Source organism: Carettochelys insculpta, chromosome 7 (genome assembly GCF_033958435.1).
Source record: "Carettochelys insculpta isolate YL-2023 chromosome 7, ASM3395843v1, whole genome shotgun sequence".
Taxonomy (NCBI): domain Eukaryota; kingdom Metazoa; phylum Chordata; order Testudines; family Carettochelyidae; genus Carettochelys; species Carettochelys insculpta.
Window position 1 is genome coordinate 72,111,863 of NC_134143.1, and position 22,815 is coordinate 72,134,677.

At 43.2% G+C, this 22,815-nt stretch overlaps 1 protein-coding gene across 1 annotated transcript in view; it reads right to left on the reverse strand.

The window, feature by feature from the left end:
* WBP1L (WW domain binding protein 1 like) overlaps positions 1–22,815 on the reverse strand; it is a 97,524-nt gene that overhangs the window by 73,906 nt on the left and 803 nt on the right. The gene's annotated exons all lie outside the window — the stretch shown is intronic.

Below are 22,815 nucleotides of genomic sequence, written 5' to 3' on the forward strand. Positions count from 1 at the left end.
TCTCAGGCTCTTCCATCTAAATTAAAACACTGAAATGTGTTACTTTTTATGTATGTGTATTCACCTTTATATACTGATTAATAGCATTTTTACATTCTACAAACTTATTTTACATATGCCAAAAGTGCTTGTTTTCAACCCCCATATGAACACAATCAAAATTTCCATCAGTTTGGATCACATTAGACTGGTTGGGGAGCCCTGCTAATTGCAGGGAGGAAAAGTGGGGCCTGACACAAAAAGTTTGCTCACCCCGTCCTGTACAATTGCCCACACCTCCCTAAATTTAGCAGGGGTTATTACTGTGTGTTTTGAGAGGCAAGTCATCCAAAATGGTCATTTTGTTTACTTCTGTCTCTGCATGCCAGCACCAGCCAGGATGTTGAAGGTGTGCAGACATACAGTGGATGCCAGTTACGCACAACCTTTATTTTCCCTTAAAAAGTCAACATTATTCAAGAATTGCCAATGAAAGGGTTTTTTCCCCCCACAAGTACACATAGTGCATATATATTACACACACACACACACCCACACACACTCTACAATTATATAACAACTATCCTTACAAGGAGTAAAACAAGCAAAATGTTAACGTTGTTGTAATCAGTGCTCAAAGTGAAACAGCTCTCACATTTACAAAAACACAATTTATACAATGTTTGCATCCACTTTTCAGGATCCAGCACCCACTTTTCAGCTGCTCACAACAGCTTAGCAAAACAAAAAAGCAGAAAAGTAGCACTTTAAAAGACTAAACAAAATAATTTATTAGGTGAGCTTTTGTGGGACAGACCCACTTCTTCAGACCATAGCCATTCCAGAACAGACTCAATATTGAAATCAAATTGAGCTCACAGGAAATAGGCGATTTTGATGATGGTGGGGTCCTTGTGAAAAAGGCCCTGTATAGACAAGCTGCGCGGGAGCAAAATGTGGCAATTTCGAAGACCCGTTGCCGGTCGCATGCTAATGAGGTGCTGAATACTGAGTCTGTTCTGGTCTGGCTATGGTCTGAAGAAGTGGGTCTGTCCCACGAAAGCTCACCTAATAAATTATTTTGTTAGTCTTTAAAGTGCTACTTGACTGCTTTTTGTTTTGATAGTATATAGACTACTATGGCTTTCTCTCTGTTAGCAGCTTAGCAAAGGGACTCCAGACAGAACCGAAACACCATCAGTGCAACACAGGTCCACATGCTTGGAAGTCATGACACAGCAAAAACGCACAGCAACCCCAGAAGTCTGAAGGGGCCCATACTTGGTCACATCCCTCTTTAGAGTCAGCAAATTCATTACTAGCGAAATCTCTCCTAATAAAGTTGTCAACAAGCATAGCAATTGCTAATATCTAAATTCAGTTATTATTAAAGTCATTAACATGGGCTTGGCTCTTGGAAAGATACTGTTAAAACTCAAAGCCGCTGTTTATCAGGATTCTTAATAACTGGCATCTACTACACCAGGAGTCGACAACCAGCCGCTCCGGAGCCACCTGAGGCTTTGAGCACTGCCGCCACTGACTACACTTGCAGCTCTGGAGGCTGCTGCCATTTAAACAATGCCAGCAGTTAAAATGGAATTTAGGTTTCTCATTTAAGTAGCGGTGGCCTCCAGAGCCACTGGGCAATCAGCTGAGGCAGAGCAGGGAGCCCCAAAAGAGAAGACGAAACCAACAGGGCAGGGAGCCACCCATGCACCCCATATAAGGGAAGTCAGACTGCAGGAGAGCTGGGGGCAGGGGTGGCCAAGCCTGCCTCAGCTGAGCTGCACAGCCATGCTGAGGAGGCGGCCCCAGGGGAAGCAGCTGCAGTGCATGGAGCTTGTTGACGGAGGCAGGTAAATCCTGGGGGTGGGGGTGGGTTTGGGGCTGACGGGGGTTAAACCTGGGGAGTCCGGGTTTGGGGGTTGAGGCGGGTAAAGCCTGGAGATGGGGGTAACAACTTGCTAACTAGTACAAATCATTTTGCATGCACTGTTCTTAAAAATAGGGGTGACAAAATGATTCAGTGTGACGCTATTAAGGATTGTCTCATTCACGTGCATTGCAGCTCTTGAAGTATTGATTTTGTAAGTGAATTTGAAAAAAATGGCTCTTGCTATTTGAGTTGCAGATCCCCTTGCACTATACCTAGGTGGCAACATTTCACAAGAAAGCATTATTTTAAAATTAGGTCAAAATGTGGATCTGTCCTGAATTCTGTTGTGGATGATTTTGCTTAAAGAAGTCACTTCCACACAAAGACTGCTGTTATGCACACTCATTTCTATGCTGTGTGAAAATCCTTACTTGTAGAGTTATACTGAGCCAGTTACTTGCGTCCGTAAGTTTAGACTGCTCAAAAATACTTATGGGTGACAAAGCACATTAATGGACCCCTCTCCCAACAGCATTCCACCTCAGCTGGCAGAAGGAACACCGTGCCTGCAAAATTGCTTCACTTATTCTGCTAGAAATGTTCCTTAGAAGTGCTAGGAATATTCCTTTCAGGTGCATTTTTCTGTTGAGAAATTGACATTTATTATGGCATCTCCAATCTGACCTAACCTGCTGCGAAATTACATGGTTAAGTCAGCTGCCCAAGAACTCAAAGTGACCTTTTGAATTAAAATACTCTGCCTTAAGCAGGAGACTGTGCAATATTCCCACTAAATAATACCCTACTGTTTACTACTTGTAGAGCAGTCCTCAAACACACTGATTTAATATTCTACCTACACCATAAAAGTTTACAGAAGGTCAGTCAAATGTCAATTCTGTATAAAGGAGGCGAGTTGGTCAAATGAGTGTTGATGAAACCCAGATTATAACATGGTGAATTGTATCTGAGAAAATGAGATAGTTATATAGTTCCAACTCAAAATTTAGTTTTCATGCGCTTTTATTAAACATGATATAGCACCACAACTTCACACATTTTTAAAAAGTCATTATCTCTGCCCCAGAAAATTTTTACCATTTAACTTACACAAAAAGAAGATGGTATTATCACAGCTAGCAAGAGAATCATGTAAGTGTTGGTATTTCTAAGCAGATGTGACCATGACAATCTAGGCAGTCCAGACTGAACCTCTCTAGTCTAGCACCCTCAGGACCTGACTGATGCCTGACGAATTTGCCAGACCATGGAAAAAATCAACATTGTCTAGCAGCATCCACTGTTTACTGGGCTGTTAGAAGACATTTATGGGTAAATAAACGGCAAGAGAAACCAGAGCCAGGACTGGTGGCTGGAAACAAACTTCATGGGGCCATGGGAAGCTTGGCCAACCCAGGATAACTGGTCATCTGGCTAAATAAAAATCACACCTGATTATGGAGTACCCAGTTTTGAGAAGGACTTGAGGACAGCTAAGATCTCTGAACCACAAAAAGCATTCTCCTGTAACAGTACTGGAAGCCAAAACACAACTGCATTTCAGCACGCTACCAAATAAAGTAGAAAGTAAGGCAGTCTGGCTTTATTGCCTAGATCCCAGGAAAGTGAAAGAGAAAGTATGAAAAGTATATTTGGTTTTGAGTTTCCTGGCTGGGAGCAATGTTCCCTGTAAGCTGAGCGTTTGGACAGCTGCCCAGGAGAGACTTAGGTGCCCCCCAGCTGAGTAGCAAAGCACCTACAGCTACCCACAGCCCGTGTTTCTACTGGTAGTGCATGTCTGCACACACCTCAGTGCACATAAAATTTATTCTGCCCCGATGGAAAAAATTATAGGGAATATTGTTAGTGAGCAGTGTGATCCTTCAACTGACTTACATGAACAGACTGCACCAAAGCACAGTAAGAGTTGTACAATGACTTAAGAATCAAGCCAGAGTCTCGCCCTTTCCTAGGCACAACTTCACTTGGGACATCCCTTTTGGATATTGGGCTGTGCAACACAGTAGTGCTGTATTCCTGGGATGACCAGCAATGCTGGCAGAATTTCAGGATGTCAGAAGCCACTATCCTGGCAACCTCTGCAGGGCTTGTGACAGGACTGCTGTGGCAGGACACCCACATGAAAGATGCCCTTAGTGTGAAAGTACACAGACAGTACCATCTCCAGACCTTCATTTACTCCTTACCTACCCAAACATAAGCTAGCCACCTCCAAATACTACAGATCAGCAGCCAACTCATTTGCCAGATCTGAAGAAGTGGGTCTGCCCCAAGAAAGCTGATCACCTAATAAATTATTGTTAGTCTTTAAAGTGCTACATGACTGCTTTTTTGTTTTAGCTAATTTGGTATTGGTAAGATCAACCACTGGGACTATCATTACAGAAGTGTGTGCAACTAATCAAGAAAGTGCTGCACCCATATTTCCTAAAGGCTGGGCAAGATATGGGAGGTGAAGTGGTTTTTTTTTTTTAATAGCTGGGAGTTCCCAGATTGTACTGCAGCCTTTGATGGGACCCTCCAAGTCAAAGTTCATCACCAGTTTTTCATTCTGGCTCTGTAAGTCCTGGTTAATCACCAAGGACAGTTCACCAATATTAGGATGAGGGCAGAGGGATAGCTCAGTGGTTTGAGCCTTGGCCTGATAAACCCAGGGTTGTAAGCTCAATCCTTGAAGACACCATTCAGGGATTGGGGCAAATAGATGTCAGGGATGGTGCTTGGTTCTGCCAAGAGGGCAGGGGACTGGACTAGATGACCTCTCAAGGTCCCTTCCAGTTCTAGGAGACGCAGATCTCCAATTACTTAAGTTAACATGGAGCAGTCTGGAAGTGTCCATGAGGCTAGGGTCTTTAGAAACCCAAAAGCTGTCTGCAGAGAGGGGCAATGCAAATAAAAACATAAAATAAAGCTTGTTTCAAAAACCTTTTTGGACAAGGAAAGCCATACCATTTCTCAGTCATTTCACAGGACCCTGATTACCCTTGGCTTCCCTAACTTACAAAAGCTTTCTACTGGGAAATTGTATGGCAGAAAGAGACATCATGAGTAGCTATGGAATAACAGTGGAATGTGCATTTGGGAAACACAGGTAGATGGAGGAGCTTGATCTCAAAGGTAGATGAAGAAGCCCCGACGACAGCTCTTTGCTGGGTTCTGCAGTGTTTACAAGAGCAAGGGGGACAGTCTTGTAGATGGTTGAGAGGCTTTGTGAATGTTTTGAACAACCAGAGGAGAGGTCTCTGACATACAACTCTGCAGGGGCTGAGCCTGGCGTACGTTTTGCTCCTATGTTGAGGGCAGGAGTCACTTGTGAGAAATGCATATGCTTTTGTACAAACTACAAATCAGAATTACCACATACACATTAGAATGTACATGCCATGTTGTAACTAGGGATTCTAACTATGATTTGTGGGAGGATCTTACTCAAACATTTGTGAAGGTGCACTATAGTGGAAGTTTGCAGGAGTTGTTCTAGGCTTGTGAGTGGGCCACACGAGTAGTTCTCCATCTCAGTGGGCCATAAGATTGTTGTAACCAAGCCATTTTCCCAGGATGGGTAGATTTGCTGACTGCTCTTTCACACCTAGAATTTATGAGGTCTGCCAATTAAACCATAACAGCACTTTGATTGGATGAGAAAGGAGCACACAGTTCTCACTGTTAATGGTGTGTGCAAACAGCATGCAACTCACTTCACGTGCCCTTGCTTCACACATGCCACTCAAGTAAGACCCACAGTAAAAAAAAAAAAAAAAAAAAAATCTATGTGGACCGAAACTAGTGGTATCTGGAAACCCTGCATGTGGGCAACAAAATAGCTCCTGGGCCACACGCAGATGCGTGCAGTGAGGGAAATACAAAGTGCACCCACTGCTTTAAATGCACAACCCGGACTACAAAAAAAATTTTGAATGTGTTAGCAACAAACAAGTACAACAATGTAAATATTTAGGTCAGTAAAAACTAGTCACATATATATCAATATACAAGTAATAAAAGAAAATCACCATCCTTCAAGAGTAGCATGAAGGCAAGTTCCTGCTTTTAAGGTCACAAATCTGCATACATAAGCTACTCACCACTGTTCTCTGCACCTTAGATGTGGGAGGGCTCTCCCTTGTGGGTATCTCCCACTGTCTACTATTTTCTTTGTCACCCCATGGCACACAATGCCTGGTCAAGAACATGTTTTTGTGCACTGCTGCAGTGTGTTCCAGGAAGCATAGGCCTCAGAGGCAGAGGGAACTACAGGGGCCACAGACTGTGAAGGAATCCTTGACCAGAGAGCTATCATGTTTTCTAGGACAGCTGTCTGCCTTTCTATCCCCAGCAGCTGTGTCTGTAAGGACCAAGCCATTTTCCCATCCTTCTCCTCCTCTGTCATATTCCAGAAACTCTTCCCTCCACTCCTCTCTTTTTATTCCTCTCTTGGGATGCACCTAAGAGCTCTCTGAATATGTAATCTCCTGCTTTCCTCCTCCTTCTATGGAGATTGAACAGCTGTTCACTTAATGTTAGGATCCATCCTTAGCTGCCACAGATACTACCTGCTCAGAGGTGGGAGGGGATAGAAAAAAAATATTTCTTGAAGTCTCCAGACCCCCTGCCTCTGTAATTTCGACTCCAACTCACCTGATGAAATGGGTTTTACCCATGAAAGTTTAAGCCCTAATAAATCTGTTTGTCTCTAAGATGCTACAGACTCCTCGCTGTCTTTGTCCTAAGTTCTCTTTAATCTTCTCCAGCAGCCTCCTTAGAGCTAGCTGCTCCTTACGGTATCTGTTTCAAAATGTTTGTGCACCACACGTGACTTTTCTGCTCTAACTCATAATACCCAACAATGATTAAACTGAGGGCATTAATGAAAACATAAACCAAATAAATGCTTAGTGCTTTTTCTTTCCTGTGATTGCTGCTCCAATATAAGTGTCTTTATTGAAACCCCGGTTGTTAAACCACATGATGCAGCTGAGGGGTGTTGACTATGGAACGATGACTGGATGGGATTGGAAGGCCAACAGGCAACATAGAGGGAGTTAATTAGAACCAAGCAAGCTTAAGTCAGGGCTGTGTGTGTAAATCTATAGGAAAGGGTTGTTGAATTTACACACTTTCCACCACAGACCCCACTATGAGCAATGGGTAGGTAGGGGGGTTAAAAGCCCAGGTGATGGAGAAATCCTATCCAAACATGGTGGGGGTTGAAGACACAAGAGGAGGAGAGAATGTTTACCAACATGGCAGCACCTAAATACAGCTATATTAGAACATATGGCACAATACTTACTGCGCGTAGTCCCTCTCCCAGATCAGTTATTTTCCCACGATCAAGAAGGTTCTGTTGACTGAACTGGCCACGCTTCTTTGACTGTGAACTCTGCCTCACCCTTCCCCCAAGTGACCTAAGTGGACAGTGCTACATCAGTGGGAGAGATTCTCCCACCACCATAGCTACTGACAGTCAGAGAAGTGGAGTAATTATGCTAACGGCAGGGAGCTCTCTCCTGTCATCATAGTGTTTGCACTAATAGGGCTACAGCTATGCTGCAGCAGGGGTTCTAGTGTAGATGAGCCATTAATTCATCAAGTCAATGACTTCTGAGATTTCATCATTAGTCTCCTCCTCCTGGTCTGCACTTTGGTTGGCTCTGGCCGAGAGTACCCTCAAAACGCCCGGGTTCTCTGGTGAGATTTCCAGCAAATTCATAACCCTGTTCATTAGAGAATCTGAATACACAGCAAGTTCCCCCATAGGCTCTACAACTGTACTTCGCACTCTTATCACCCTTAGTTGGAGTTCCTTTCCTTTATTGTAGCACTGGCATAGGTCCCAGTTGTACCGCCCTACCTTTCCTTTGTTTGGACAGCTGTTTGCATATTTGTGCATTTGGGTGGCTAGGATTCTGATGGGGCTGTATGTGCTGTTCTCCCACAGGGCGACGAGTCCTTGACCCCCACCAGACCATACTGCAGTAGGAGTCCTCACTAATCTGCATTAAGGAATACTGTGGATCCCCAACTTAGGCGGGGGTTGCATTCTCGCAACCCCTGCATAAAAGTCAAATTTCCCACACAAGTCGGGGGAGCCAGGAAATTGATGAGGGCACCAGCCCTGGTCAGTTTCCTAGCTCCAGAGAGTGGAGGGGAGCCAGAGAGAAGCCACGCGGGGTGGCTGTCTGTCTGCTCGGCTTCCCCCAGCTGGGAGAAACCATACAGGGCAGACATCTGTGGCGACATGGCTTCTCCCAATAGGAGGAAGCCAAGGAGAAGCCGTGCTGCCACAGCTGCCCACACAGCTTCCCCCCATCTGGGGGAAGCCAGGGGACAGACATCATGGGGGCACAACTGTCTGTCCAGCCTGCTTCCCCTAGCTGGGGGAGTCAGGCGGGCAGACAGCCACAGAGCGGCTTTGAGTTGCGCTTAACTCATGTTAACGCAAGTTAATAGGAACTTGAAATTACGCATTTTGGGGGTTTACTGCATAAGAGCTTTGTGACTTCCCTAAAAGCTGGAACTGCAAGACACAGAAGCAGAACAAGCATTTAAAAAGGGAGGTGATCCCCAGCTAGGATGACCCCACGCACTAAACGGCACACTGTTAGACAGGCCAACCCAAAGGCAACAAAGCTGTGTGGGATACCAGCTGGAAGAACTGATGGATGCACAATAGTTTTGGACTGGATAAAGTCATCCCAAAGCTCTCAGTAAACCTGCTTTCACAGTGCCTCAGCATAATGCTTATTAAAAACACCAGGTGATTAGTAAACAAAAAAATTGACTATGGAAGCAAGGCCCTTTAACATGAAATAATGCAAGTTAACCTGCACCAAGCTTCGACAAACTCTTAGTTTCATCATATAAACCACTGATATTGAGGCAAAGGGGTGAAATGATTTGCACAAAAATGCTTCATTAGCAAGTCAATGGCATAACCAGAATTTGAGAGTTCTTAATACCATCTTTGTGCTTTTCCTTTAAAGATCTGATAATAAAAAAAAATATTTTTCAAGTTTTACGGAAGATAAAGCACTACTTTAAAGCTCACCTTCATGAAAATGTACCTCCTTTAAGAAAGCCTAGTTGCTCAGTCCCCTGTATTACTAGAAGCTTCACACTAATCTCATTTGCATGTTTGTGGAGATACTGCAGCCTCAAAGGCTCTTAAGTGCGGAATTGACTAAACATCTGGTTTTGGGGTGGGGATGAAAAATGCTGACAACTGCAGAATTAGCAGGATGACATCTAAGGTGATATACATACAAGCCAGATGATTTTTTTTTAAAACCGATTGATATAATTAAAGGTGGGAATAAAAGGGATAGGCAAGCTAAGTTTTATCCTGCAACCAGTGCTGAAAGAAAGGACAATGATTTACGAAGATTATTGGAAAAGACTGAAAGTTGTGCAAGAGATAGAAGCTCTTTTCAGAAGACTGTTGCAAAGATTGTGCGCACCAGTCATGGGATAGATTCCTACATCTCCTTAAAAAAAAAAAAAACGTGGCAGTTTAAGCATTTAGGCTTCAAAAATTAGATTCCTCTTAGAGTGGAGATGCAGGACGAGCACCAAAACGGAGAGGATTAGGACACAAATACAGTAAAGACCTGAACAGAAAGCAAGCACTGGTCTGAAATCACTAGGGCAAGGAGCAATGAGACAACCAACCACAAGGTGGTAACACAAAACAGAAGTAGAACTGAAAGCCAGCAAAACAACAAAAGAAGCTAAGACTGCAAAAGAGACAGAGATGGATGCAATGTTCCACATGTAATAGAGAGGTGTAGATCAGTCATACAGAATATGTAGCAATAGTTCACCAGAAGCTCATTCAAAAGTTTAATTTTCCTCCAAGTGCTGACATACAGGCCCCATTAATACAAACACACCCATCGTTTATTTGCTAGGTTCCAAAGGATCAGGATATGTAGAGATCACAGTGCTGTATTTACGCTACTCTGAAAGGAGTATGTGTTTTGAATATCACTTCTCCTTCCCATTCATTCCCCTCATGTTTTGTTTCAGGTTCATATGCCGCTCTGAGTTAATAATCTGATCAATTAGGTAATGAGCTTTCATGGGATTAAAAAGGGGGGGTGACACCTGTCATTATTAGGACTAGTGGAACTTCTGATTAATGACAGATGACCACCCTTTTTCTGCTCCTTTCCTTGCTATATAAACCTTGGGTTCTTTTTCTCTCCTCCAGCCAGAGGAAGTGGGTCTTATCCACAAAAGCTCATTACCCAATGAATGAATTTGTTAGTCTTGAAGGTGCTACAGAACTGTGTTTTTGAGAAGCTACAGAGTAACATGGCTACCCCTCAGAGATCATGTGATCATCCTTGGAATGTAGGATTCATCAGATCAATGATCATTTCTAGTATTGTCCCTCCAGCTGTGGACAATAACTGATGTTTTAGAGAAAGGTGAAAACTATAAACATGTCAAATCAGTTACACAATCAAGAGAAAGAAAGTTCCTTCCCAATCCTTTTGGCCATCGGCTTATACCTCCTCAACTCCTGCCAATGTACAACACATGACATTTAGATTTGTGATATATGACTTAAGCGTGTAGGAGTGTTAAGCGTTAACCAGGAAGCCTCACCCCAAACAGATGACGCTTACCCCTTACGGTTAACTGATGTGGGCTGTCCCAGACCAGCAGGGTCTGATGCAGGCAGGGGTCACTACAGCACAGCTGGCGCAACCTCCATCCACAGCGCAGGGGTGGGGTGGGGTGGGGTGGGGGGCTGGATCCCATTTAATTGGTTAATTAAACTTCATGTTTAACCAGTTAACTAACTTAATGGGATTTTATATCCCTCCTAACACATAAGTAACTATAAAACTTATTCTTACTGTGTGGATAAAACAAAAAGATCTGCACTCCCTTGCAGGAGAGGAGAGTCGGGGGGGTTTTCAGGATTTGGGGAGCGTTCCCCTGCCCAGGTTTCTCATAGGAAATGAGGGGAGATCCCTAAGCAGGCTGTCCCCATATTTACTTAGTGCAAGCCAGATTCACCCTAGCAGGACTGCCTTGCTACTTGAGGTGTGCGGTCACCACCTGACCAAGGGCCCAGCCCTTCTCCTCCAGCTGCTGTAGGCCCCTCTTCTCCTATCTACCCCTCCCTCTAATAGAGGAAAGAGATCTCAGAGAGAACAGTGGCTAGTAGAGAGGGGAAAGGGAAGAAAGAAAACCTTTTCCCAGGAAGGGAGAGACATACAGAGTCCTAAGCCTATGAAGAGCAGGGCAGCTAAGGGCCTCTGCAGAAAGCATCTTGGGCCCCAGCTGACCGATCCCTTGCCCAAAAACCACAATGCCCCCCCTCCCCCGCTTCCTTAGTCTCTCCTCTCTGCTGCTTTAAAACGGGAAGGGAAACAGAGAGGAGCAGGAGGCCCAGCTGTCAAAGATCGGTCACCTTCTCCTTCTATCCCCACTGGCTTCTGGGATCTGCAGAGCACCACCTAACCTGGCAGTGTAGCAGCATGGGGAGGCCAAATGAAGTGTCATGCCAAATGTTCAGCAAAGCTGTTCAAGAGCTCTGGTTTACGCCCTAGTCACAATATTTCATTACTCCTTCAAAACTAACATGCATTGCTGTACAAAACCTAACCTTTACATTTCCTGCTACAGTCCTTGATAAGCCCCTGTTGAAATGAATTTCCCCCCCAAGACTGCACTACTCTGACTATACCATTCTCTTTTTATGGCCACAACCTGATCCATTTCAATGCTTTAGGGCAGTGTTTCTTAACTACCAGTTCTCAAACCAGCAACGGTCCCCAAGACCTCCCTGACTCAGAATAGGAAGGCAGCAAGCCAGCCCCAGTATCAAAGAAGTTGAGAAAGAATGCATCAGGGCATTGTACTCACTGATGATAGATAAACTTTATCTTTAATCTGCTCTATCACTTATTCTATTACATTTCTTTTCAAGCCACCCTGAAACAATACTACAGCACGGCATGCAGAGGTGCTTTGTCACAGAACCATGATGTCCAACCAGTTCTAAAGCATTAGCCATTGCTATAACAAACTAGCCATATTATTCTAAAAATATGTTAATTGTTCAAGCCAACTTGCCACACTCAGCTAAATGACCACATGTGGCTAGTGTTAGACAGGTCATAGAAGTTGTTTTGTGTACTTAATAATCAATCACCTGAGCATTAAGAGACACCTGAACACATTTTTCAAATGTAAGGGGGTTAAATTCCAACATTTTGCCATATTCTAAGCTGTGTATTTAGGGAGGTGGACTATAATTTCCCATTAAACAGACCCTGCAACGTCCCAGTTCTAACTCACTGTGAAGTATTGCTGTGCACTTTGACAGAGCCTTTGCATTCAACCTCAGAGGTATCCACATTAATTCCTGTACATAGCATATAATATACTGTATATAAGTAGGGTGGAATTTTCAAAGCACCTAAACCTCCACTGAAAAATAAATGAGCCTTGTGTCCTGAATCAGCTGTGTCTCTAATACCCTGGGGCCAAAACAGCAAACTTACAATTAGGTGCTTTTGAAAATTCCACTCACAGTCAGTAAATGGTGTTAGCATCCCTTCTTCAAAAAGGATTACTTAAATTATTATGCATCCTAGCATTTGTCTTCATGATTAAGACACTGCGCATAATCAGCAGTCGCAAGATCCTTGAAGGCTCTGAAGCGTGACATTCATTTTCTAAATACACTTCTACTAGTATTACTTTCCAGTTTCCAACTGTCCTAAACACTTCACAGAGAAGATACAAAAAACTTTATGAATATGTATTTACCCAATAGTAACAGAGAGGGAGCCATGCTAGTCTCTATACTATCAAAACAAAAAGCAGTCAAGTAGCACTTTAATGACTAGAAAAATAAAAGTCTTTAAAGTGCTACTTGACTGCTTTTTGTTTTGATAGTATTTACCCAAGTTTTACAGGGAAACAGACCAATTAATGTTTTCGTTCCTCATCTTCTAAATGTTTTGTGACTGAAGTCCACAGTAGGAAGATTATTTGAAGAGGTTACTTGTATTATGCATGTAGAAGTCCCCATTACATATCATTCTTCCTGCAAGTGTCATCTGCTTTGTTACAGGCCAATGAACACAGGTGAGTTTTTGCTGCGATTTGTTAACTCAGGGAACACAGCCTTGAAATCTTGATAAGCAATCACTTACCACACCGGCCTACTATCAGCCCAAAGCTATGTGGCAACAAAGAAGAGATAAGGCAGCAAAGAGCAACCCCACACGAAACGTGTCCCTTACCTCCCCCAGTCTAAAAACACAAACTTGTTTGGTATTGCATTTGTCAAGTTTTAACATGCTGATGTTTGATAAGGAGCGCCTCAGCTTCCCTGGGTCCATTAAGTGAAAGCTGCCCACAGAGTTTTCAGGTGGAGAGAATGATGGGAATTAAAAATAGCTTTGGACCTCTCCAGTGACCTGCATTCATCCTTGTGAGGTGAGGGAGGCAAGTATCTTCAGTATGCAGATGGAGAAAGATCACCAGAGGTCAGAGGACTTGCCTCAAGACATCATACAAGTTAGTGGCAAAACTGGGAACGGAATCCAAAACTCCTGGTTGCTAGTCTCCCGGCCTAACACTACATCACACTCTTCCGCTAACAGCAAAGCTAGGGATACCAGGACAGGTTAACTTCAGGTTTTTTCCTTCTCTAACGGGACACCAGAAGAGATGCAAGAAAGTTCTGATAAATGGAATGCAATCCCTGGTGAGGAAATATCTTCAAAGGCTGCTTTATCTAAACTTTAGATCAGAAGAGACTTCACCTTCAAAAACAGTCAAAATGACAATGGAGAGGTAGTTTTAAGACAGCACTGTATAAACTCAGGCCTCCTCCCCCCAAGTTATCTGCAGACACAGTTTGTTTTGTTAGTATATAGACTAGCACCGCTCCCTCTCTGTTACTATCCAAAATGAAAGGAACTCATCATACAAATCAGGGTATGCAAAATAAGGGGCTGGGGGGCAATTTTGTAAGGGAGGAACAGCACATCGGCTGCAGGGTCTTAGGCTCATCCATCTCATTAAAAATGGAGAGAGATTTATTTTTACATACGAATTAATAAAGTAGTTATATTCTACACACTTATTTTCTTACACATTCCAAAAGGGTTCTCTTTTCATATGCACATAAGTGAAATTTCCATCAGTTTGAGTTACATTGGACAGGCTGGGGAGGCGCCTGCTGATTGCACAGATGAAAAGCGGGGCCCGACAAAGTTTGCTCACCTCTGCTATAGATTGAGACATTTGTCCCAAACCACGTCTCCCATTCAGATACGAAGACATGTATGAGTAGCCAAAAAGCACTAGATGCCTTCCAAACACATAGTAAGACATGGTACCTGCCTCTGAAGAGGTTCCCACCTGGAGAATTTTGTCTGACATTATCCTCAAATATTTACTAAACTGTTACACTCCCGGATCCCTAGCTATTGCCAGACTGACTCAGATTTGAGATCCATCTAGTTCAGTGTCCTTTAACAGTGGCTGCTACCCAGATACTTCTGAGGAAGAGGCAAGAACCCAAAAGTAGCAGATTTGGTATAATCTGCCTAACCCACACTAACTCTCAACCTGATCTAGGAGATCAGATCTCTTGGAACACTGGCGGGTTCCAAACAACTGGAACAAAGCTGATGATGTCCAAGGAAACCAGTAGTTCACAGTTGGGCTTGGTTTCACATAGTAAGAGTCATGTTCTCTGTGTAGCTCCCCATCACTTGGTTCCTGCTCAAAACAAAAAGCAGTCAAGTAGCACTTTAAAGACTAGCAAAATAGTTTATTAGGTGAGCTTTCGTGAGCTGTCCCATGAAAGCTCACCTAATAAACTATTTTGCTAGTCTTTAAAGTGCTACTTGACTGCTTTTTGTTCTGATAGTGTATAGACTAGCAAGGCTTACTCTTGGTTCCTGCTCTGTCAGTTCTCCTGGGGTGTCGGCTTTCCGACTCACTCTCCTCCCTCAGGACCAACAGGTATTACAGCATCAACCACTCTGGCTTAGCCTCAACAATATGTAGCTCCTGCAACCCCCTGGCAGGAGCCCACAGCACGCTTTCACTCTCTTCATCAGCCAGCCCAAGCTGAGCTGGGCCATTTCCTTTTTATATCGTCGCCATGCAGACTATCAGAGGTGAGGGGCATGGCATTTTCAGCCTGCAGCCTCCAGTAAACCACCACTGAATCTGTGTGGAGAAGGTATACCAGTCCCAGTCACCTTTTTAAAATAGAGAAATCCAGTCTTTTCAGTCTCTCTTCTCATCAGATTTCAATACCCTTAATTGTTCTTGTCTCCATTCTCTGAGCTGCACAACTAATTCTGTGGGAGGCTTTCCGAGAGGGATAAATCAGTACTGTACACAACACTGCAGGTGAGAGCTCACTGATTAATAGTCAGTGCTTTTTTTTTTCTTTTTTGGTGCCAGCATTTGCCAGTACTAAGTACTGGCACCTCAGCAGCCCCAGCTATGGGATTGGCTGGGGGTGGAGGAGCCAGCTGAGTAACAGCTGCCGTTTTTAACAAAAAAGGTACTGGATAGACATGATAATATTTTTTCCGACCTTTTCTTATTCATCTTAACATCATGTTTGTTTTCTCAACTACAGCTGCATATTGAACAAAGGTTTTCATTGCACTGTCTACAATGACTACCAGCTCCCTTTCATGCATGGATACAGTTAATGTAGAACTCAGAGGTCTGAGTAGTTAAATGTTTTCTTCCACAGTTCATTAATTTGCATTTATCGACACTGATCTTTGCTTGCCATCCTGTTACCTATTCACCTAGCTTGTTCAGATCTCTCCAAGTTCCCCACAGTCCTGTCTGGTTCCAACAAACCTAAATAGCTTTATCTCATTTGCACCTTTTGCTTCCTTACTACTCACCATTTCCGGATCTCTCACAAATTTAATTAGACAACACTGGATCTAGTATGAAATCATGGCACACCTTATCATTAAAATTTTTACCATGGTTAAATCTGACTGACTACTTAATCTTACTCAGTTGTTTGTCTAATTTAACAAACAGGAAAAAGGATAATAACGCTACCTTACATATTAATGCCTAGTTCCACTTTCACAGGCCTTGGAGGCAGACCAGTCCTTGCCCACAGACAACCTGCCAACCTGAAGCAAATCCTAACCAGCAACTATACACCAGACCACAGTCACTAACTCAGGGACCCATCCATGCAACAAACCTCGTTGCCAGCTCTGCCCACAGATCTACACCAGCAACACCATTACAGGACCTAACCAGATCAGACACACCATCGTAGGTTCATTCAGCTGCACATCTACCAATATAATTTATGCCATCATGTGCCAGCAATGCTCCTCTGCTATATACATCGGACAAACTGGACAGTCTCTACGTAAAAGAATAAACGCACACAAATCAGACATCAGAAATGGCAATATACAAAAACCCGCAGGAGAGCACTTCAATCTCCCAGGCCACACAGTAGCAGACTTAAAAGTAGCTATCCTACAGCAAAGAAATTTCAGGACCAGACTCCAAAGAGAAATTTCTGAGCTACAATTCATCTGCAAATTTGACGCCCTCAGCTCTGGCTTAAACAAAGACTGCGAATGGCTGGCTAAATACAGAAGCAGCTTCCCCTCCCTTGGTGTTCACATCTCCAGATCAACTGCTGGTAGTAAGCCTCACCCTTGCTGACTGAGCTAACCTTGTTATCCCCACCCTTGCTCTGGCTTATTTATACCTGGCCCTGCAGATTTCCAAGACCAGCATCTGATGAAGTGAGTCTGTGCTCACGAAAGCTCATGCTCAAAACTTTTCTGTGAGTCTATAAGGTGCCACAGGACCCTTCGTTGCTGTTATAGTTCCACAAAGGATATCAAAATGTTTCTGAATAAATTGAAATATAACCTATAACATATAACATACACAAACATTTCAGCTACCACTGAAACATAGCTACTTCTACAGATTAAAGAAGGATATTTAGGAAGAGAAGAATTTTGCGAAGAATAAAGTTTGGGAGGGTATTTTAAGTAGTCCAGATACATATCCTTTGATATAATTTGGCCAGAATAATACATATATCCAGCAGACTCTACTGACCCAATGGCTCAGAAGAGACTCAGGGAGGGAAAAAATCCCATATAATGGATGTTGATATTGAGATTTAAGTATTGACCTGACCCAACCCTGCTTAGCATGTGAGGCCAGGATCAAAGAACATGAAACTATGGCTGCCAAACACTGTTACTTATAACCAGTCCCACTAAAATATACAGACTTAAATTTTTGGGTTGTATTTTAAATATTTTTTTAATTAATCAAGGATTATCATCATAGTGGATTCTCAGAAAAACAATTACGAGTCCAAGTTAAAAGTAGTCACAATTATTCCCGTTCTCCTCCCCACCAAGGCTTTACCCTAGATTTTTCACACCAGATTTTACATTTCCTCACCAAAGATATCTGTGAAGAAAACAGTGTAATACTATACATGCTTCTGAGCTCATAGCCATGTTTAAAACAAGTTTTAATTCATGGGAAAATATGCCATGCACAGGTGCTCAGGCAGTTCAGTTATGATGCAGCCATCACAGTACATGGAATCCTTAATCCAACTTGCAGAGTTCCTTCCAGGTTCTCATTTTGAGTTAAGTACAGATTGTACTTAGATCCTCTCAGTCTCCTGCCAAAAACTGCAGAAATCATGAGTCAACAACTGACAGTCTCAAAAGATACCGTGGTGGAGGTGTAATATAGCCTATGACTATATACAGTAAACCTTCAAGTTATGTGGGGTTGTGCTCCTGCAACCGCCACGTAACTCGAATTTTCGCACAAGTCAAGGGGAACCAGCTTCCCTGGGCTTGCAGGAGCTGGGAAATTGACCAGCCCACCAGGTCTGGTCAGTTTCCTGGCTCCCAGAGTGGCAAGGAGTAGGGAACCAGGGGGAAACCTGGTTCCCAGCTCCCCACCACTTGTGGGGCCTGGGCTGCCACTTGGTTCCTGGCTCCCCACCGCTTGCATGGCTGGTCAGCTTCCCAGTTCCCGCAAGTGGGGAGCCAGGAACCAGGCTAAGAGTATCTGAGGGAAGCCGGGGGGAAGAAGCTCTAGCCGCAGGGCTGCGGGTCTCCCTGGCCTGGGACCCTGCAGCTGATTCTGCTCCAGCCACAGGGTCTTCCAGCCCCCCAACCCCCTTCACTGTACTCCCCACCACTCCTCTTGTGTAAACATGAAATATACACATGCTGAATTCATGTATCTCAAGGGTTTACTGTATAACAGATTTCATCCTGGAGGATCTCAATGCTCTTTAAAAGATATACAATATTCACTCATTGGATAAATGTGGCTAGGCCAGCAAAGTTCTTCTGAAGTCTATGGCTATGTCTACAGTAGCATTTTTGTCAGCATAACTTAACGTTTCTCACAGGATATGACAATACCCACAAGTAATATTAGAAGGTAGGAGCATGTAGGAGGGGGCTGGGAGTGGGTGGGAGGTAGGGTGCAGGGGGCAACTGAGGAGTGCAGGATCTGGGATTAAGGGAATTGTGGGGGATGCTTACCTGGCTCCAGTCTCCTCAACAATGCCCCTGCTACTACCATTGGCCACAATACTGGCCAATGAGAACAGCATTGAAAGCTTCCTGCCAGCAGTTTCCTGTGCAGCCATTCCACCATCCCTGGGAGGGCTGGGGGAAGTGTGACAGTACACAGAGCCACTTCTGCCCCACAAAGCCCAGGACCTCCCCCCCCCAACACACACACACACTGGGAACCTGGCACCAGAGATCCACCCACATGGAAGGGACCAGCCCACAGCCCACCTGCACGATGGTCCTGTGTACAGCACTCTGAAGACCTGTGAAAGACATGCCCTTTAAACTGTTGGACTGTTGTGTCCCAAAATTATCTTAAGGAGCTGACAGAGGAAGTTTCTGAGCCTTTAGCTATCATGTTTGCAAAGTCATGGAAGTCTAGAGAGATTATAGAAGATTGGAAAAGGGCAAACATAGTGTCCATCTATAAAAAGGAAAAGAAAAGAACAACCCAGGAAACTGCAGACCAATCAGTTTAACTTCTGTGGTGGAAAAGACAATGAAGCAAATAATTAAGGAATTCATCTGCAAACATCTGGATGAACATAAGGTGATAGGTAACAGCCAGCATGAATTTGTAAAGAACAAATCATGCCAGACCAATCTGACAGCATTTTTGGACAGGATAACAAGTGTTGTAGATAAGGGAGTGGTGGTGGATGTGGTATACCTAGACTTTAGTAAGGCATCTGACACAGTCTCACATAATCTTCTTATCAATAAACTAAGCTAATACAACTTAGATGGATCCACTATAAGGTGGGTGTATAACTGGCTGGATAACCATTCTTTGAGAGTAGTTATTAACGGTTTCCTGTCACGTTGGAAGGCATAGCAAGTAGGGTTCCGCAGGCATCTGTTATGCGACCAGTTCTCTTCAATATCTTCATCAACAATTTAGATATTAGCATAGAGTACGCTTATTAAGTTTGCAGATGATACCGAGCTGGGAGGGGTTGCAACTGCTTTGAAGGATAAGCTCATACTTCAGAATGATCTGGACAAATTGGAGAAATGGTCTGGGGTAAACAGGACAAATAAGGACAAATGCAAAGTGTTCCACTTAGGAAGAAACAATCAGTTTCACACATACAGAATGGGAAGTGACTGTCTAGAAAGGAATACGGCAGAAAGGGACTTAGGGATCAGAGTGGACAACAAGCTAAATATGAATCAACAGTGTGATGCTGTTGCCAAAAAAGCAAATATGATGCTGGGATGTATTAACAGGGGTGTTGGACGCAAGACACAAGAAGTCATTCTTCCACTCTACTCAGCACTCATTAGGCCTCAATTGGAGTATTGTGTCCAGTTCTGGGCACCACATTTCAACAAAGGCGTGGCGGAATTGGAAAGGGTCCAGAGAAGAGCAACAAGAATGATTAAAGGTCTAGAGAACCTGAGCTATGAGGGAAGACTGAAAGAACTGGGCTTGTTTACGTTAAAAAAAAAAAAAAAAAAGACTTAGAGGGAACATGACAGCTGTTTTCAAGTACCTCAAAGAGGGTTACAAGGAGGAGAGAGAAAAAACCTTTTCCTTGGCCTCTGAGGATAGGCAAAGGAGCAATGGACTTAAACTGTGCAACAGAAGTTTAGATTAGACATTGGGAAAATCTTCCTGTCAGGGTGGTTAAACACTGGAATCAGTTATTGAGGGAGGTTGTGGAATCTCCATTGCTTGAGATATTTAAGAACATGTTAGACACCTATCGGGGATGATCTAGACTGTTTGGTCCTGCCAAGAGGGCAGGAAACTGGATTCGATGACCTCTTCAGGTCCCTTCCAGTTCTAGTGTTCTATGATTCTATCTTAATTGTGGAACAACATGGACTTTTCAAAAGTTTTCATATTAATTATACCTCACTGAAACATGTGCATAAGCTACACTTCACTGAATATAGTTTAAGTTAAGAAATCCCAACATGCTAGGCATGGAACTATCATGTACAGATAGAGGACCCACAAGCTACCTTTATGGAAAATGAAGAGTCCCGGGGCACCTTAAAAACTAACACTTATGTGGGCATAAGCCATCATGGGTAAAAACAAGTGAGTTTTACCCAGGAAAATTTATACCTGAATAAATCCATTAGTCTTTAAAGGTGCTACAGGACTCCTCACTAATTATTGCAGATACAGTCTAATACCCCTACTCCAAGACTTTTATTCTGCCCTACAGTGACATGATAAACACAGCAGAATTATGATTAATCCATTTTAGAGTTTATGCTTCTAGATTTGTCAAAGTTAATTTTCAGAAAGACAGCAGACACCCGACTTACTCAATTTTAATTTACACATTTCTTGCAATAATGCAAGTCGAAATCATGAGTTGCAGGAGCTGGGAAACCAGGCGGGAGCCTGGCTTCCCACCATTCGAAACTGACCAGTGTAGCAGCGCTGGTCAGTTTCCCAGCTCACGCAAGCAGAGGGGAGCCAGGCTGCCATCTGGTTCCTGGCTCCCCACTGCTCATGGGAGTAAGGTGTAGCCAGGACCAGAGGACAGAAGGCAGCAGGGACCACCCCCCTCCACATCCAGTCCCAACTTGCTTGATATTTGACTTAGCATGGTTGCCCAGGAATGCAACCTACGTGTAAGTTGGGGGTCAACTGTACTTATTTTTTCACCCTCCACTCCCTTTCTGGTATCATGACAGAGCATAGTTAAAGGACCCAAACAACCTTCATTGTTTGATTTTCTTTTCAGTTTAACCTTAACTCTGAATGTATTGATTTGTAGCAGTTTTTTTAAATAATTTCAACATTTTAATGCTTAATTTATTAACACAATCCCCAAATTTAAATTCCAGTTTACCAACAGTTGAAATTGCAAGGAAAGATCAAGGAGACAGATACTGGTTAAGCACATTTGTTCCAGATAGCATATAGAGCAATAAAATAAGAGTAACAATAGGAAAATGTTGGCTAAAGACAACAAGCAGCCTGAACTACTATTATTCTGAAAATCAGTATCTCAGGCAACAAAGCTTGCTCTCTGAAACACTGTTCAGTATCAGCTCAACACTAAGAGCTCCACCTACTGTATTACACAATACATTCCCTGTATTACCTCAACATTCTTTAGGTCTCCCAGTACAAGTACTTCCCCATCCTAGCTTCACGCAATGTTATTTACAAGATCAGACGGAACCACAGATATACATTGGCATGGATGCCAATGTACATGGATAAAGTTTTGTTTTAACTTTTATTTTCCAGATTTCATATTTCTGCTGACAACTCATAGTAGGCAGTGAACACACACAGGTATTTGAAGGTACCAGTGTGAATCTAACATATAAAGTAAGCTATATAAGCAAATTGTACATACATAACTAAAACTATACAAAGGAAACTTATAAAATATCTTCTTGCCTCTGTCCTCCTCCAAAAAACGTGCACTATCAACAACATGCCCTCACCACAAAATACATGAACTTCATAAAGCAGTCCACCCACTGTTCCACTGTCTTCTTTTCTCTAGCCCCACCTCTGAAATCGACCAGATCTATTTTGTGGTTGTATTTATATTAAAGATTTGACATACAAATTGTGTACACAGCTAGTATAGAAGAAAACTTGCATCTATTTGCCCCAATCCTTAAATGGCCTCCTCAAGGATTGAGCTCACAATCCCAGGTTTAGCAGGCCAATGCTCAAACCACTGCGCTATCCCCCTGCACTCAAAAAAAAAAAATATATAATTGGAGATACACATCTCCTAGAACTGGAAGGGACCTGGGGAGGTCATCTAGTCCAGTCCCCTGCCCTCTTGGCAGGGCCAAACACCATCCCTGAAATCTAATATTATGCAAATATTCCACATGCTATGACCTCCCTCACCAGTTCTCTCTTTTTGGGGCACCTATTATATCCTGAGGCAGGGACTCAATCACTTTTTATCAGTAACCGCATCTTTGTATATTAGAGGACACAGAGGTCAAAAGTTTTGAGAAATAATACTTCCCCCTCCACAACATACTGCTGAGATATACTGTTTCCAAAAAGTTGAAACATGTATATTCTTTCCTAAAGGAAGGAGTAGAAGCACAATCACTTGGGTCAGAAAAACCAGACTGTAGACACAGGAGAGAATACATAATAGGGTACAGTTCTGTACTAGCCCCCACATCAAAGGGCACAAAAGACTTCACAGATCAATACATTTCCTTTGGTCAGAGACAGGCACAGAAGAGTCCACTGCTTACTGCACTTGAAAATATTTAAAAGAATTGTCTAGATAGTCGACGATCAAACCTGCAGCCTTCCTCCCACTCAGCCAAGCAACATTTTAGCTACCTTGGCAAATACATAAA